A 19,042-nucleotide genomic window follows, 5' to 3' on the forward strand; every position below is an offset into this window, starting at 1 on the left:
GCTTCTGCATCCTCCACCTCATCTGGGTCCTCCACCTCCGCCCCAAGCCTGCCTGGTCAGGCCACCAGCATTCTCACTGCGCAGAAGGAATCACGCACGCCTCATTACTATGCTGGCAGCAGAGCGCAACGGCATCAGGCGGTCTTTAGCTTGACATGTCTTGGGAATAAGAGTCACACAGCTGAGGAGTTGTGGTCAGCTCTGCGGTCCGAGTTTAATAAATGGTTGTCTCCACTCAACCTGCAGCCTGGTAAGGCCGTGTGCGACAATGCTGCAAACCTGGGTGCGGCACTTCGCCTGGGCATTGTGACACACGTACCTTGTATGGCTCACGTGTTGAACCTTGTCGTCCAGCAATTTTTAACACACTATCCCGGCCTAGATGGCCTTCTGAACAGGGCACGAAAACTGTCAGCTCACTTCCGCCGTTCAAGCGCCGCAGCAGAGCGACTTGCATCGCTCCAGAAGTCTTTCGGCCTGCCGGTTCATCGCCTGAAATGCGATGTGGCGACACGCTGGAATTCAACTCTCCACATGTTACAGCGACTGTGGCAGCACCGCAGAGCCCTGGTGCAATACGTCATGACGTATAGCCTGGGCCAACGAGATGCAGAGGTGGGGCAGATCACCCTGATGGAGTGGTCTCAGATCAAGGACCTATGCACCCTTCTGCACAGTTTCGACATGGCGACGAATATGTTTAGCTCTGACAATGCCATTATCAGCATGACGATTCCAGTCATTTACATGCTGGAGCACACGCTAAACACTATTCGGAGTCAGGGGGTGGGACAACATGAAGGGGAGGAACTACAGGAGGATTCATATGCGCAAGGGACAACAACATCACCAAGGTCCAGACGTTCATCATCACCAACGCAGCAGGCATGGGACCATGGGGAACAGGGATCGACAAGGGCGCATAGTAGCAGGCGAAATGTTGAGCAAGGTGCAGGAGAACATGAAGAAATGGAGGACGAACTGTCCATGGACATGGAAGACTCAGCGGATGAGGGAGACCTTGGTCAAATTTCAGTTGAAAGAGGTTGGGGGGAGATGTCAGAGGAAGAAAGAACGGGTAGCACCTCTATGCCACAAACACAGCGTGGACTTGGTCCGCATGGCTGCGCAAGACACATGAGTGCCTTTTTGTTGCACTACCTCCAACATGACAGTCGTATTGTCAAAATTAGAAGTGATGATGACTACTGGATTGCCACACTATTAGATCCCCGGTACAAGTCCAAATTTTGTGACATAATTCCAGCCATAGAAAGGGACGCACGTATGCAGGAGTATCAGCAGAAGCTGTTACTCGATCTTAGCTCGGCTTTTCCACCAAACAACCGTGCAGGTGCAGGGAGGGAATCTCCCAGTTGTAACTTGACAAACATGGGACGGTCTCGTCATCTTCAACAGTCTACCCGTACCAGTAGGACCGTATCTGGTGCCGGTAACAGCAATTTTATGGAATCTTTTCATAATTTTTTTAGACCCTCTTTTGCAAGGCCACCAGAGACAACAAGTCTGACACATACTCAACGGCTGGAGAGGATGATACAGGAGTATCTCCAAATGAACATCGATGCCATGACTGTGCAACTGGAGCCTTGCTCCTTTTGGGCTTCAAACCTAGAAAAATGGCCAGAGCTCTCCAGTTACGCCTTGGAGATTTTGTCGTGTCCAGCTGCCAGCGTAGTCTCTGAACGTGTATTCAGTGCTGCTGGGTGTGTGCTGACAGATAAGCGCACGCGTCTGTCCAGTGACAATGTGGACAGACTGACGTTCATCAAAATGAACAAGTCATGGATCCAGAAGGAATTTACTACCCCTGTGTCATCCTGGGGAGAGTAAATGCTTGTTGATTTGGAATGTGCTTGATGCAAATCAAAACATCCTGTTTGCAACTAGGGCCCAAGTGCTGCCACTGATGGGGTGGGTGTCTGTGTGGCCCAATTTTTGGAAAAAAGGGAGACTCCGCTTGGAGTAACCCTTGCTTGCTGTGTTTTTAAAAGAAGCCAAGATGAACAGAGCTGGGATCAGGAAAGACTTTGCTACCTACCCCGGTGTCATCCTGGGGACGGTTAAGAATAGCGTATTTTTGAATGTGCTTGATGCAAATGTAGCTGTGAAGTGTACAACTGGGGCACAACTGCTGCCACTGAAGGGGTGGGTGTGTGTGGGGCCCAATTTTTGGAAAAAAGGGAGACTCCGCTTGGAGTAACCCTTGCTTGCTGTGTTTTTAAAAGAAGCCAAGATGAACAGAGCTGGGATCAGGAAAGACTTTGCTACCTACCCCGGTGTCATCCTGGGGACGGTTAATTATGGCGTATTTTTGAATGTGCTTGATGCAAATCAAAACATCCTGTTTGCAACTAGGGCCCAAGTGCTGCCACTGATGGGGTGGGTGTCTGTGTGGCCCAATTTTTGGAAAAAAGGGAGACTCCGCTTGGAGTAACCCTTGCTCGCTGTGTTTTTAAAAGAAGCCAAGATGAACAGAGCTGGGATCAGGAAAGACTTTGCTACCTACCCCGGTGTCATCCTGGGGACGGTTAATTATGGCGTATTTTTGAATGTGCTTGATGCAAATCAAAACATCCTGTTTGCAACTAGGGCCCAAGTGCTGCCACTGATGGGGTGGGTGTCTGTGTGGCCCAATTTTTGGAAAAAAGGGAGACTCCGCTTGGAGTAACCCTTGCTTGCTGTGTTTTTAAAAGAAGCCAAGATGAACAGAGCTGGGATCAGGAAAGACTTTGCTACCTACCCCGGTGTCATCCTGGGGACGGTTAAGAATAGCGTATTTTTGAATGTGCTTGATGCAAATGTAGCTGTGAAGTTTACAACTGGGGCACAACTGCTGCCACTGAAGGGGTGGGTGTGTGTGGGGCCCAATTTTTGGAAAAAAGGGAGACTCCGCTTGGAGTAACCCTTGCTTGCTGTGTTTTTAAAAGAAGCCAAGATGAACAGAGCTGGGATCAGGAAAGACTTTGCTACCTACCCCGGTGTCATCCTGGGGACGGTTAATTATGGCGTATTTTTGAATGTGCTTGATGCAAATCAAAACATCCTGTTTGCAACTAGGGCCCAAGTGCTGCCACTGATGGGGTGGGTGTCTGTGTGGCCCAATTTTTGGAAAAAAGGGAGACTCCGCTTGGAGTAACCCTTGCTTGCTGTGTTTTTAAAAGAAGCCAAGATGAACAGAGCTGGGATCAGGAAAGACTTTGCTACCTACCCCGGTGTCATCCTGGGGACGGTTAATTATGGCGTATTTTTGAATGTGCTTGATGCAAATCAAAACATCCTGTTTGCAACTAGGGCCCAAGTGCTGCCACTGATGGGGTGGGTGTCTGTGTGGCCCAATTTTTGGAAAAAAGGGAGACTCCGCTTGGAGTAACCCTTGCTCGCTGTGTTTTTAAAAGAAGCCAAGATGAACAGAGCTGGGATCAGGAAAGACTTTGCTACCTACCCCGGTGTCATCCTGGGGACGGTTAATTATGGCGTATTTTTGAATGTGCTTGATGCAAATCAAAACATCCTGTTTGCAACTAGGGCCCAAGTGCTGCCACTGATGGGGTGGGTGTCTGTGTGGCCCAATTTTTGGAAAAAAGGGAGACTCCGCTTGGAGTAACCCTTGCTTGCTGTGTTTTTAAAAGAAGCCAAGATGAACAGAGCTGGGATCAGGAAAGACTTTGCTACCTACCCCGGTGTCATCCTGGGGACGGTTAAGAATAGCGTATTTTTGAATGTGCTTGATGCAAATGTAGCTGTGAAGTGTACAACTGGGGCACAACTGCTGCCACTGAAGGGGTGGGTGTGTGTGGGGCCCAATTTTTGGAAAAAAGGGAGACTCCGCTTGGAGTAACCCTTGCTTGCTGTGTTTTTAAAAGAAGCCAAGATGAACAGAGCTGGGATCAGGAAAGACTTTGCTACCTACCCCGGTGTCATCCTGGGGACGGTTAATTATGGCGTATTTTTGAATGTGCTTGATGCAAATCAAAACATCCTGTTTGCAACTAGGGCCCAAGTGCTGCCACTGATGGGGTGGGTGTCTGTGTGGCCCAATTTTTGGAAAAAAGGGAGACTCCGCTTGGAGTAACCCTTGCTTGCTGTGTTTTTAAAAGAAGCCAAGATGAACAGAGCTGGGATCAGGAAAGACTTTGCTACCTACCCCGGTGTCATCCTGGGGACGGTTAAGAATAGCGTATTTTTGAATGTGCTTGATGCAAATGTAGCTGTGAAGTGTACAACTGGGGCACAACTGCTGCCACTGAAGGGGTGGGTGTGTGTGGGGCCCAATTTTTGGAAAAAAGGGAGACTCCGCTTGGAGTAACCCTTGCTTGCTGTGTTTTTAAAAGAAGCCAAGATGAACAGAGCTGGGATCAGGAAAGACTTTGCTACCTACCCCGGTGTCATCCTGGGGACGGTTAATTATGGCGTATTTTTGAATGTGCTTGATGCAAATCAAAACATCCTGTTTGCAACTAGGGCCCAAGTGCTGCCACTGATGGGGTGGGTGTCTGTGTGGCCCAATTTTTGGAAAAAAGGGAGACTCCGCTTGGAGTAACCCTTGCTTGCTGTGTTTTTAAAAGAAGCCAAGATGAACAGAGCTGGGATCAGGAAAGACTTTGCTACCTACCCCGGTGTCATCCTGGGGACGGTTAATTATGGCGTATTTTTGAATGTGCTTGATGCAAATCAAAACATCCTGTTTGCAACTAGGGTCCAAGTGCTGCCACTGATGGGGTGGGTGTCTGTGTGGCCCAATTTTTGGAAAAAAGGGAGACTCCGCTTGGAGTAACCCTTGCTTGCTGTGTTTTTAAAAGAAGCCAAGATGAACAGAGCTGGGATCAGGAAAGACTTTGCTACCTACCCCGGTGTCATCCTGGGGACGGTTAATTATGGCGTATTTTTGAATTTGCTTGATGCAAATCAAAACATCCTGTTTGCAACTAGGGCCCAAGTGCTGCCACTGATGGGGTGGGTGTCTGTGTGGCCCAATTTTTGGAAAAAAGGGAGACTCCGCTTGGAGTAACCCTTGCTTGCTGTGTTTTTAAAAGAAGCCAAGATGAACAGAGCTGGGATCAGGAAAGACTTTGCTACCTACCCCGGTGTCATCCTGGGGACGGTTAATTATGGCGTATTTTTGAATGTGCTTGATGCAAATCAAAACATCCTGTTTGCAACTAGGGCCCAAGTGCTGCCACTGATGGGGTGGGTGTCTGTGTGGCCCAATTTTTGGAAAAAAGGGAGACTCCGCTTGGAGTAACCCTTGCTTGCTGTGTTTTTAAAAGAAGCCAAGATGAACAAGTCATGGGTCAGCAAAGACTTTATCTACCTACCCCGGTGTCATCCTGGGGACGGATAAGAATGGCGTATTTTTGAATGTGCTTGATGCAAATCAAAACATCCTGTTTGCAACTAGGGCCCAAGTCCTGCCACTGATGGGGTGGGTGTCTGTGTGGCCCAATTTTTGGAAAAAAGGGAGACTCCGCTTGGAGTAACCCTTGCTTGCTGTGTTTTTAAAAGAAGCCAAGATGAACAGAGCTGGGATCAGGAAAGACTTTGCTACCTACCCCGGTGTCATCCTGGGGACGGTTAATTATGGCGTATTTTTGAATTTGCTTGATGCAAATCAAAACATCCTGTTTGCAACTAGGGCCCAAGTGCTGCCACTGATGGGGTGGGTGTCTGTGTGGCCCAATTTTTGGAAAAAAGGGAGACTCCGCTTGGAGTAACCCTTGCTTGCTGTGTTTTTAAAAGAAGCCAAGATGAACAGAGCTGGGATCAGGAAAGACTTTGCTACCTACCCCGGTGTCATCCTGGGGACGGTTAAGAATAGCGTATTTTTGAATGTGCTTGATGCAAATGTAGCTGTGAAGTGTACAACTGGGGCACAACTGCTGCCACTGAAGGGGTGGGTGTGTGTGGGGCCCAATTTTTGGAAAAAAGGGAGACTCCGCTTGGAGTCACCTTGCGGTGTTTTACATGATTTTAGAATGGCGTGCCATGCCTATATCTGTGTGTCCTCCTCTTTTTCCTTGTCCAGCTGTTTTGTTTTCGCATGAGTATATGTCCTTGTCACTTTCCCATGTGTTTGTGTTGTGTTGTGAGTTGTTTGTCACCTTTTGGACACCTTTGAGGGTGTTTTCTAGGTGTTTTACTGTGTTTGTGATTGCCTGCCATTGTTTCCTATTGGCTCGAGTTCGGTTCGTCGAACGTTCGACGAGCCGAACTCGAACGGGAGCTCCGTTCGGCGAACCGACCTCGAGCCGAACCGGGACCGGTTCGCTCATCTCTACTCCTGGACATAGCATTCGAATTACCAGGTCCCTGAAGGCTGAAATGCGTAGTGGCCGGAAATCATGAACAATTACAATGGGCGTATGTGCTGTAGATCCTGCGTCAGTTGTAGCTTGAAACTTTGTCTTTTCACGGATTTGCCCGTCTCTCATGGTGTTGGGCTATTTTCGGATCAAAATGGTGTGTCCCTCCTTGGCCCGTATCATGGGTTATTTCAGGGGCAAATTTAACTCTCTTAGCACTTTTCTCCTTAATTGTGGCCGTTGAATTGTGGGGTCAAGGTCTATCCAACCAGCATATTTGTTGTTTTTCAGACAATTTAGGGCTCGTGCATAGTAATAATAACACAGGTTTCCAAGGGTAAAAATTTTTGAAAGATGTGATTTTTTTCATACTTTCGATCATTGGACTCAGTAAAAATATTGAAAAAATATCATCACGTACAGTTTTTTCACAAACACTGATTCTATAGGTGTTAGGGCCAGGTGGACGGGCAGACCCAGGAGGTGGATCCACTGGGCCGAACACCTTAATGAAGGCAAGGGGTCCGGTAGCCGGAGCACTACGGGTAGCAGGACAGTCCGTGCAAAAGAGTGGAATGGAGAAGTCCCTGGGACCACGGAGTCACTGATGGTAGTCCGGGTGACGGAGCTCAGGTTCGGAGGCCGAGATGTCAGGCAGAGTCCGGAACCGATGGAGCGAGAGGACGGGTCACCACAGGGATCAGAGATGGTACGGACTGACGGGATGGCAGATAGTCAGCGTTCGGGGTTCGGGAATCGGCAGGACCGGATGGCGAGGCAGGAGCGGCTCTAGAAGAGAGATAGGTAAGTATATCACAGAGACACAAGGAGACCTGACTCCTAGCTTAGGAAACACGAAGAACAGGCCCCGCCCACTTGGACATTAAACCCCTTTATACCCTGTACCTGTGTGTTCAATTTCCTGTCAGTGGACGCTGGCCCTTTAAGAGAGGGTCAATGACCGCGCGCGCGCCCTAATGCGCATGCGCGAGGCCCGGGTGCCAGAAGCCAGGGCAGGGAGCGGTGTATAGGAAGCAGGGGAGCCGGCCTGGAGCAGGGCTGCCGACGGGCGCCGGGAGCGGGGACCGGGCCGCCTGGGGACCGCAGGTGGTGGAGGCTGGAGACCGTGGAGCGGGGGATGTCTGCCAGAGGAGCCGGGGAGCGAAGCAGGGAAGCCGGGGAGCGTGGCAGGTGAGCCGGGGGGCAGAGCAGGGGACCCGGAGAGCGTGACAATAGGTTTCCAAAAGGTTAGAATTCTGAAAAGATTCCCTCCATACTTTTCTGAAGATGGTGCTCTAGTGTATTCAAGCAATGTTCCTGTGCTGATGGAAAATGTAACATTAAGTACAATGTGAGCGAGTGGAGACACGTCATTGTTTCATCCAAAAAGTCTGAAAGCTGTGCTACTGCTCAATGGCAGTAAGTATTCTTCAGTGTGTGTAGGGCATGTGTCGCGGGCAGAGGGGCCACGCACGCTACGCTCGGGTTCGGGGACTTCTGCTGCTGCTGCTGCTCGGTGGCTCGAGCGGAGGGCCAGATCCGGGGACTCGAGCAGCGCTCCTCGCCCACGAGTGAAAAGGGGGTGGTTTGTTTGGGGAGATAGTTAGTGACGTCACCCACAGGTCGTGGTGATAATGGGCACCACCACTGCTGGTGACGGGGATCCCGGGAGCGATGGCAGGGAGCAGCTAGGATGTTGGTTCCCCCTCCGTGGGTAGGGGTTGGTGATCCCGGGGCCCGGTGGCGGTACGGGGAGGCTGGATGGCTGGGGTGTACGTACCGAGGGAGCACGTTTGCCCGCAGGCGCTGGCCCTTGGATCTCTAGCCTATGGCGGTGGCTTTTTATCCTCACGGTGTGGACGGTTGCCTTCTGTCGGGTCTTGGGTGTTAGGGAACCCCTGGGATTCCGGTCACTCTCGGATTTGACCATTGTCGGCGGCTCCTAGCCTGGTCAGGGTCCAATGGCCCTGCCTTTGTGCTTGGTACAGATCCGCTCACCGGTTCAGTTCCCCTCGGGTCACCGCCCGTCCCCGGTCCTACGGTTCAGCTGACTTGTACCACCTCCTGCAGACGGCCACCACCGTCTGCCGACCTTGCTGACAGTGCCTGGGCTCCTACCCAGACACTAACAGTTTCTGTCCTCTCACTTTCCACTACAAAACTAAACTAACTGCTTTTTCCCGCCTCCAGGCCTGTGAACTCCTCGGTGGGTGGGGCCAACCGCCTGGCTCCGCCCCACCTGGTGTGGACATCAGACCCTGGAGGAGGCAACAAGGATTTTGTGTGACTGATGTAGACTATCCAGGGGAGGGGGTGTGTGTGATTTTGTGTTTGTGACTACCTGGCTAGTCCAGGGCATCACACATGCTATGCACTTGGAAGAAAGCTGTGAGAATTTAGACTTTATTCTCAAGAAACTTAACTACAAGGAGCATGGATGGTCAATATGTGGTGGTCTAAAAATGTTCTCATTGCTTCTTGGGCAGCAAGGAGGATATATTAAATACCCATGCTGTTCTGCCTCATGGCAGCCTGCTAATAGTCATTCATTGAAATTTCTGTTACAACCCCTAGAGGTCATTGTTATTCTTTTGAATTGCTGAGTTTCCCTTTAAGCTAAATGTATTCTGGGTAAGGAATGCCTCCCTGAGCTGAGAAGAAGCCTGCAGCCATTTTCTCTTTGGATTTGTCAGGAAAGGACATGCCGACTTACCTCTCTGTACATTCACCCCTGCCTAGTGTAATCCGGTGAGCAAAGCAAATTACATGTGTTAGTGATAGAATCCTAGATGGAAGAGTGTAGTAAATGCATTGTACATTGTACTTCTACACCTTTAGTGTCATCCCTGTCTTGTTTGTCTAGATAGGATTTCTATGTATTGCAGATGCAGTGACCTTTCACCTACATTCTCGTAAGAACTGCATCTCATGTACTGTTATGCTATGTTAACTCTGTATTAACACTGTACTGACTGTAATCATTTTCTTGTTATAGTTTTTACCCGTATAAAACAGTATCTTGGATATACCGTATTCTGTCTTCAACTGCATCTTGGATATTCCTATATTCACTGTATATTCCATGTATACTGCAATCAAGTTCACGTTACCAGCTAATAAATCAAGGCTATTGAACTCCACAGTCTGTTTATTTGAAATGTGAACTAGGGTTTAGCTGTATGCTAGAGATTCACAGCATTACGTAAAAGAAGGCAGAACACATGCTTTTTGTGTGAATTGGAAAGCCAGGTTAGGACTCTTCACTGGAGCAAAAAAAATTGGCCAACAAGAACATCTTTGTAACCGGGACTCAAGAACATTGTTGCATAAAGCTTAGTTGATCCCACCTAAAGTTCTCTTGCCACCACTCCACTGTAAGCTTGGACTGATGAAGCTGTTTGTGAAAGCGCTACTGAAAGAAGGAGAGATGTTTAAGTACCTGTGTACCAAGTTTCAGGGACTGTCAGAATCAAGTCTGAAGGAAGGTGTGATGCCCTGACAAAACCAGGTAGTTACAGATAGGCCCCCGCACAACACCTTTCCTCACTTAGGAAACACACAGCCGACCTGAAACCCTAGTCACCTAGGACCCTGAAGCCAGGACCGAAACCAGCGGCCTAGCTAATTAAATGATTGAGGGCAGGATTATAGGTCCTATCCCACCTAAAGTCCCTCAAAGAAGACAACAGCCCACTGATAGGGATAAGGCCACCGCCAGGGCCCTTAGATCCCACGGGCCAGCGCCTGCGGGCACGGCTCCTTAGGCCATATCCAGCCGGGAGCGGACTCCTGAGTTCCAGACCAGGCAGTCCACCATACACAAAAACAAGTGCAGAGTAAAGGACAGCGACCACCAGCCTGGGTGGGGGACCTGAATGCAACCGGCCGGGGCGGCAGGCCACCAGCACCTTTGGTTTACCGAAAGACTCGTGTGATTCATTTACTGTGAGTAACCAAACATCCCCCTGCTTGCTCAGGCGCGCCGGCCCTTGCCATCACCATACCCTGCACAAAGACACTGGGCCCCGGGGCAATCATCCCTACACACGGAGGGGTTAACATCCAGCTGCCACTACATCTCTCCCGGGTATCCCATAACGGCAGCGGTGGTGTCCCACCTCACCACACACCGTTGGTGGCGTCACAAACTTAATACGGCCTAGCCCATACATCTACATTCCTCCTTTTATTCGACATGTCCGCGAGACCCCCGGGTCGAGCCACTCTCTTAGAAGGTCTGGATCCGACCAACGGCGGCTGCTTGCACAGGGGCAGCACAAAAGCATTTTTGTGGGTTCGGATATTCAGAAACCCATGAATGAAGGATGACGTGTTTTAAACAATAATGAAAACTGTTGAAAAAAGGGCTTGGGACTCTTTGAAAGAAGCAATAAATACGTTTCTAGGTAACAACAAAGAATCAAAATTTAAGTCCATCGTGGAGAACATGCTGAAACGTTTCAAAGCCTTGGGTTGTCTAATGAATTTGAAGTTACATTTTTTACATTCCTATTTGGACTACTTGTCTGAAAACCTTGGTGCTGGTGGGAAGAACAAGAAGGTTTTCATCGGAATATCAAGGAGATGGAACGACGATACCAAAGTAAATGAAACGTGAACATGATTGCCGGATGCTTCACAGAGAAGATCCACAGGCCTTCTATAAGAGAAAAGGGGGATCTAGAGAAAAGGAAAAAGTGCAAGAATAAATTTCTAATAAAGTTGCAGAATGACTGTACAATAAATAAATGTATTTTATATATAAAATTGTGAATATTTTTGGTTACAATAAGTATTTTTCTTGTTCATGTCACTTGTATGTAACTTCACACATGGATTGTACAAAATCAATATTTGATGGTTAAAAAAAAATATTTATTTTTTTTTTTAAATCAGGACATTAGAAAACATAATAATCAGTCACTGGATTTGAAGTTTCATAAACCAAAATTTGACATAGCTGTGTAATTTGTCGGGCACCCACCGACAATAGAATAGCGCCAGATTTAGGAAGCTGGCTGAGGTCTGCAAAGTCTGTAGCCAGGTGACAAAATTGTCCAACCTGGGTTTCTTCCTTAAGTAGTCTCTGGTATGATGATATGGTATAATCCTGGCAGCCGGAGTCGAAATCCCTAGATTGCGGTTATGATCTCCAATCGGAATTGGAGCCCCTAGATTGAAGCCATGTAGCCAAGTGATCCTCTAGTTGAAGCCAAAGTCCCTAGACCGAGTCCACAAGGCATCCTGGTTCTGATCCCCTAGCCAGCTCCTAAGAGCTTAGACTAGATCATGCAACATCCATCAACAACCTGGTGACTCCAAGAAGTCCCCTTTTATAGCCATAACCTTCCCTTAGGATATACTGTGCCCTTATCAGATTGGTTGTACAAGGTTGCTTCTCTTATTGGATGAATTTCAAGCTGCATGGATAATGTTCATTTAAATGATGTGGATAGAAAGACTGAAGATATCTACATGTAGTCTGAAATCCATCATGAATCAATACTATTTTACACAGTCATAAGCAGCCCATGGGCATTCACCTGCATTCAAACCAATAACAGCTCATAGACCAGACAATCCATCTACCACTGGACCAAAGACAGGAAGTTAAATCCACTGCCTGCGGTAACCAACTTAATCCTATAGGCTACTCACACAACAAACCCAACAGAAAGGAAAAAAACATGGCTTCGATTATCCATCCAATGAAAACGCATAACCATTGTGAGCGATTGGACAATGCAATTGGACACTTGGTGACATGGTGCACGGCCCAATGAATCAAGTCTTTACTTCATATTCACGGTTTAAGCCCTTGGGTTCTAATGTGCCCAGAGTACATATCCAGAAAGATTCTCTTTCTTTGAGCTAAACACAAGTCAACAATACATTGTAAGCAGATTCTATTACCAGTCCCACACCATTTTGTGACGCATAATCACACAGTGATCCAATTAAGATTCCAAGTCATCGGACATGTCCAAGCCATACGCAGAGGAGGCAATAGAATTAGGAAGCTCAAAGAAAGGGAATCTTTCTGGATATATACTCTGGGCACATTGGAACCCAAAGGCTTAAACCATGAATATGAAGTACAGACTTGATTCATTGGGCCATGCATGGACATAATGGACATAATTCTAATAGGCAGGACAGGTAATAAGGAGCACAAGTTATATGCTAAAATGTGTTGTGTGACAAGACAGACACAGGAAAGGACATGATAACAGGTGTAGGGACCAACAAGGTGAGACAAGGGGTATCAGGATAGGGTCAAGTAGGTATGAATGTAGTAATGGGGCAGGCATAGAGAATTGTATGTGAATGTGAATTACAATAAATCACTAAGGAAAGGAATATGTGAGTGTGTGCCTAATGTAAACTAATATTGTACTGGCAAAATTATAGATGGAAAGGGAGAAGGGGAGGGGGGAGAGAGGAGGCTGTAATTGACTACAAGGGTATGAGTTATGAGTGATCATAGGGATAGTGTTACATAAGTGGAAATACCTATGGAGGACCGGATGTGTAAGCGCATACCTTATACAAACCTATAGAGTGCTGATGGGTGAGAGTGTGATGTTAGATATAAGACATCCTATAGTGAATAGTGAGCCGTAATCAAGTGCAACAGGGATATTTCACGTGACTATGGGAACCTGGAAGGTAAAGAAAGGGGAGAAAAAACTGTTAGACAAGGTAATCAGACATAATGTAACCAGTTGATCAGACATGATCACCTGGTTTGAGACCCCCTGCCTTACACTATATAGATATCATGTTCATTCCCCATCTATCTTGCTCAGGAGAGCATCTCCCTCCCCCGGCACCAAGAGCAGCTCATACTGAATTGTTACATTGACTAGTAACACTGCACACAGAAATGCACCTTAATATTCCACTGTTAACCCTTTCCTCCCAGCAGTAACACACAACTCCTCACCTTGATATCATGGTGATTTATGGTCAGAATGACTTCAATGCGATCAGTGATTTCTATTCTAGCTCTGCTCACATAGATTTTATATCCACACTCAACTATAGGCCGTTCTTCATATTTTGGGGGCTTTTAGTCAGATATACTAGTTTGTGCCTGTATAGTATTGGTGTAGATGGGAGTGTAGGGCATGGGTTACATGGCACTGTGGTGGAATACTGATGGGAGGTATTGGTGCTGTGTTTGATGCTTCTACTGGGTATTTTCCTACAAATACTGGAACAGCTCACTGCTTAGAATGATCCTTCCCAGCTCTATAATATATTATATATACCCCACAATGCAGGCTCACACACACATTTGTCTCAAGTGTGTTGTAGGGACACAGATACAGTCTTGGTCATGTGACTAAAGGCTACTTTACACACTGCGATATCGGTCCCGATATCGCTAGTGTGGGTACCCGCCCCCATCTGTTGCGCGACACGGGCAAATCGCTGCCCATGCCGCACAAACACCGACCAGACCCGTCACACATACTTACCTGCCCGGCGACGTCGCTGTGTCCGGCGAACCGCCTCCTTTCTAAGGGGGCGGTCCGTGCGGCGTCACAGCGACGTCACTGAGCGACCGCCCAATAGCAGCGGAGGGGCGGAGATGAGTGGCCGGAACATCCCGCCCACCTCCTTCCTTCCTCATAGCGGCTGGGAGGCAGGTAAGGAGAGGTTCCTAGTTTCTGCGGTGTCACACGGAGCGATGTGTGCTACCGCAGGAGTGACGAACTACATCGTTACTGCTGCAGTAACGATAATCGAGAATGGAGACCCATGTCACCGATGAGCGATTTTGCACGTTTTTGCAACGATGCAAAATCGCTCATCGGTATCACACGCAGCAACATCGCTAATGCGGCCGGATGTGCGTCACAAATTCCGTGACCCCAACGACTCCGCATTAGCGATGTCGCAGCGTGTAAAGCCCCCTTTAGTGGGAGTGGTGTACAGGGTCTTAGCAGTAAAGAGTATTCCATATTTCTGCCAGATACCCACAGAGATATTGAAATCTGAAAAAAGAGACTTCTGCTCATTGAAGGTAAGAACTGCTCACATAGCGTTCAACTCCACAGCAAACGAGTGCTCTAGCACTGGCATCTCAGCAGGGATATTCCCCTACTACACATGTGTGTCTAGGTCACTGTGACAGTTTACAGGACATAACTCAGGGCACCTAGACAGAAGGCAGAGGGACTACTTTCTATTTCTGGTGTAGAGCTTAGTACAATATATATATATTTATACTATTACATGGGACACATGTACCTTGTATTACCATTATTCGCTGTATATGAACCCCTTTTCTCCGGGCATTATTTGTCTATAGCATTTTTCACGAACCTGAGGCAACTGAGAACCCTTCAGTGAAGGAATTCCACTAACCCTCACAATACCTACCAGGGGCCTCCCTGCAGTAACTCAGGTAGTTGTACCCATTCTCTTTCCGCATTCTATGTGTTCTTCTTCTTTCTTCTTTTTTTTCTTTTTTCTTCTTTTTATTTCTATCATGTAGTTCAGGGGTTTATAGATATATGTCCTGCATCTCATATTTCCTTTAGTGGTGCTTCTTACCCATTCTCATATCATTTACCCTAGTATTTCATGATCCTGAGGCGACTGAGAACCCTTTAATAAAGGAATCCTTTTTCACCTGAATTGTCAAGTGATACTTACCAGTGACTATCACGTAATGTTACAGGTAGTTCCATTTTCTTCCTCTTCTTTCTCTCCTTTCTTCTTTGTCACACGGTCCATTGTGTTATAGCCCACGTGTCATGATAACACTTGTACCATCTTTTCATTTAGATTCCACCTACAATTATTTACCGATTCCAGTTCTGGAATAGGCTTTCATCATCTACTCACTAGAATTCTCAAGTTCATAAGGTACTGAGACATATACATGTTCACACCATTATAAAGAACAAAGTATAAACATTGAGGTTTTTCTCACACCCATGTTCCTGTGTTCTTTGATATGATATGTGTTCATTTCCTTCACTATATAGGATTGCAAGTTTTCCATTTGTACCTTAATGGCAATGACGCTATACAATTGAACACATATCATCCTGTTATCCATATAGGTGTGTATTTACCTGCTTGACTATTTTTGGTTGTTTGATCCAGAATGTTTCTCCAGATAGGTCATGTGGAAATTTTCTTTCCTCAGTACAAATGATTTCACTATGGCTTTGGAAAATTTTTTTGTATGTGCATCATGGTCATTTGACCCATTGTACTCTCAAGTAGCAATATATTGTACTGTTATGTTGTACTATGTACTAATTACGTGTTTATATGGTTTTGTAACCCTTTATGATCTTAGATAACTTTATCCTTGATAAAGACCTAAAAACAAGTTCAAAACGTTGGATGAATTATCCTTTTGCACAAATAAAGAATTTTCAGCATTCTAAGAGTTCTTTTCTTACGTTATTGATCACTATAGTGTGCCAGAGCTATTTCTATTGAATTAACTCTTATTTTTTCTGAGCACCTGCTATATACACAGTGAGCCAGACATATTCAATTTTCATTCAGAAGGCAGAGGGAAGCCTTAGCAGCTGAGCCTATATCTTGGCTTGTGAGCATTAGAACAGGCCGGCGATTACAGGGTAACATGAAAAATGTCCAGCTTGCATTATGACTAGAACATGACAATATCCTTTTAAGTACTAACCTATGATGCGTTCCTAAGCAGTTGATGTTATATGTTCTACATTTCATTTTCTGCATACTTTACAAGTAGTAGAATTTGCTTTGATATAGGCAACTGGATTTTCACAATGAAAAGGCAAAGGATAACGCCCGAAAAAGACGCCATACATTATGTCAGTGCCATCACTGACAAACCTGGATTGACCATGAAATACATCAATCCCCTTAAAGGTGAGTTAAAACAAGTTTTAACTAAATTGCCTTAATATTGTCATGCATTAGAATGACTGTCTTAGGTAATGATAAATATTTTCTACAGGAAGAGGAGTGTTTGCTGAAACTGAAATCGAAAAAGGGAGTTTTGTTGCAGAATATCGAGGTGAGCTCACGTATGCACTTACGATGGTAGACAACTACTCGAGATTTATGGTTGTGGTACAAGTCAAAGATCTAATGGCCCATACTGCAGCGAAGGTCTTCCAAGCACACTTATGCAGACCTCATGGCTACTCAGAGAGAGTCCTCACAGATCAAGGCACTGCCTTTGAAGCGGAAATCTTCAAGGACTTCTGCAGCTTTTACCGATGCAGGAAGATGCGTACTACACCCTACCATGCTCAAACCAATGGTTATCAACCTGCTCAGGACTTTACCCCATATTCCAGATGTGGCCTTACAAGTGATTTATAGAGGGGTAACAATACGTTGGGATCATCGGATCTAATCTCCCTTTTTATACACCCTAAAATCTTGTTTGCGTTAGAATAAACAATAACATCATAAAGGTATAGCAGTACCGTTTCAAAGTTTCGGTGTCCCAAGCAGCATTCCATCAGCCTCTGGAAGGTTCCTGGCAAATTGCACAGCTCGAAGGGCATGCTTTTGAACTCGCAGAGACCCATCGGGGTGGCAAAGGCGGTCTTCTTCCGGTCTGCCTCAGCAACGGACACTTGCCAATAGTGACTAGTGAGATCAAGGGTAGAAAAATAATTTGCAGTTGTCAATGCAGCTAGCTATTCCTCAATACAGGGGAGTGGTGCTGTCCTTCTTCTTTAACAGGACCAACGGAGCTGCCCAGAGGCTACAACTGTCACGGATAACCCCAGCCTCCTTCATGTTGCTCAACATGTCCTTGGTACACTGGTAATGTGCAGGTAGATTTGGCTTATATCTCTCTTTGATGGGTGGGTGTGCACTTGTGGGGATGTAGTGTTTGACCCCTTTTATTTTTCAAAAGTCTAGCGGATGTTTGCTGAAGACTTGCTCGTATTCTTGCACTAGCCTGTAGACCCCCTTCTTGTGATGTGAAGGTGTGGAGTCAGTGCCTACGTGTAATTCCTTACACCACTCCTCTGGCTGACTTGGTGAGCTGTCACTGAATGGGTGGGCTGAAGCAATGGTGGATGCTGCTGTTTGGATAGCATGTGTATCTACTGAGAACAGCTTATCAATGGTGGCAAATCGGAGCAGCTTAATCTTTTGCTCTCCGCAGTTCAACACTCTCATGGGCACTCTTCCCTTCCATATTAATGAATAAAACTATGATGTAAATAGCATATAGATACCCCACAAATGCAGATAAAAGTAGGTTATGGGAAAAGGGGGAAGAGAGAAACAGGAAAATAGTGGAATAAAGTATAACTTCCAGGTGGGAGAGGAAATGGCAGCACAGCCAGTGGAGGTGAAGCAAGGGGAGCCTGCAACTAAAGAGTTGAGAGCGTTATCACATGGTGACTGAGCCTGATTGTAACGGGAGCATAGAGGTGCCGATCCTGTCTTACCTGCGTTGGTGTAGAAGTGGGTGTCCTGTGGTGGAGTCAGCTATGTGCAGTGGTGGCCGTGGGTTCTTTTATGTGCGACCGTAGTAATAGCTGTGCCCACTTCCTGTATGGGAGTGGAATGCAGTGAGGCTAATGGAACGCACGCCTGCGCATTTGTGTTTAACGTCGCGCATGTGCAGAACGGAGAAAAGGCTGCGCTCACTTCCTAATGAAAGGGAGTGAGACGCAGCTGGGAAGGGAAGGGAAAAGATTAGGGTTTGGGGATGATGAAAGGGCTTTCTACGGGCAAGGATGGCAAAGGGTGGCAGTGACGGAAAGTCAGGCAGATGGTCCTGTCCTGTCCTGTCCGTCCGTCTTTTTGTATCATGAATTGGAAAGACTGCAAGGGGGAGGGGAGGTGCTTGTGCCCAAAAGGAGGAGTTATTCAGATTCATTGCAGTGGGCGGCGGCTGCAAAAAGTACCATTCTCCTTGTTTTTGCTCTGCAAAACAGCCTTTTCAAGGGTTTGGCTTGGGTGACAAAATGTCTTCTGTAGGCGTGGGTTTGTCTCCCTCTCCCTAAGATGTGTCCGGTATAGGCCAGGGTGCCACTCAAGGCCGTAACCAATTCGGGTTATAGCTTCTCGGCCTTTTGGCTAAGATCAAGTGTAGTTTCGGAGGACGCTACCTTGGTCGGTACTGGAAGGTGCCTGGGATTGCACGTCTGCCGGCCTTGAGGGAGTGTGTGCGCCTTCTGGTGACACATAGCCCTCTTGTGCCTGGACGGTTCCCAGGCAACGGGAGGCGATCACCTTTGTTATTTTGAAGTCCTACTGATAAACAGAAAAAAAAAAAATTAAATCTGTTCTTATCAGTTTAATATCTGATACGTCCCCTCTCTAGGGACCATATATTAAATGGATTTTTAGAACAAGGAGATGGAAAAAATCTTGCTCTGTCCACTCCACGCATTGACCTGGTATTGCAGTACCTCCAGGACCGGTGCACCCCTTCTTAACCGAGTTTCCAAAAGCAGAACTCAATTCACCTGATTCAAATGAGCCTCATTAGTGAATTGAAAGAAAGCAAAAACTTTATATGCACCTCAATTTGGCCAATTCACTTTTCACACTTTCACCCTTTTTTTTTATCTTTCACACCTTTTACTTGCTTTATTGATGCAAAAGCTGTGCCAAATAGCAAACTCATCTCCACTCAACTTGACCAACTCTGCTATGTCCCGTGCAGTATCTTATTCTCAGTCTTATCTAGATCATTTGCAATTGAATAGAATAGATCCCTTTTG

General features: G+C 46.7%; 1 pseudogene; it reads left to right on the forward strand.

Moving 5' to 3' along the window:
- Positions 1–18,543: 18,543 nt before the first annotated feature.
- On the forward strand, positions 18,544–18,749 carry LOC142260594 (U2 spliceosomal RNA; annotated as a pseudogene).
- Positions 18,750–19,042: the final 293 nt, after the last annotated feature.

The sequence above is a fragment of the Anomaloglossus baeobatrachus genome, unplaced genomic scaffold (genome assembly GCF_048569485.1).
Source record: "Anomaloglossus baeobatrachus isolate aAnoBae1 unplaced genomic scaffold, aAnoBae1.hap1 Scaffold_137, whole genome shotgun sequence".
Lineage (NCBI taxonomy): Eukaryota > Metazoa > Chordata > Amphibia > Anura > Aromobatidae > Anomaloglossus > Anomaloglossus baeobatrachus.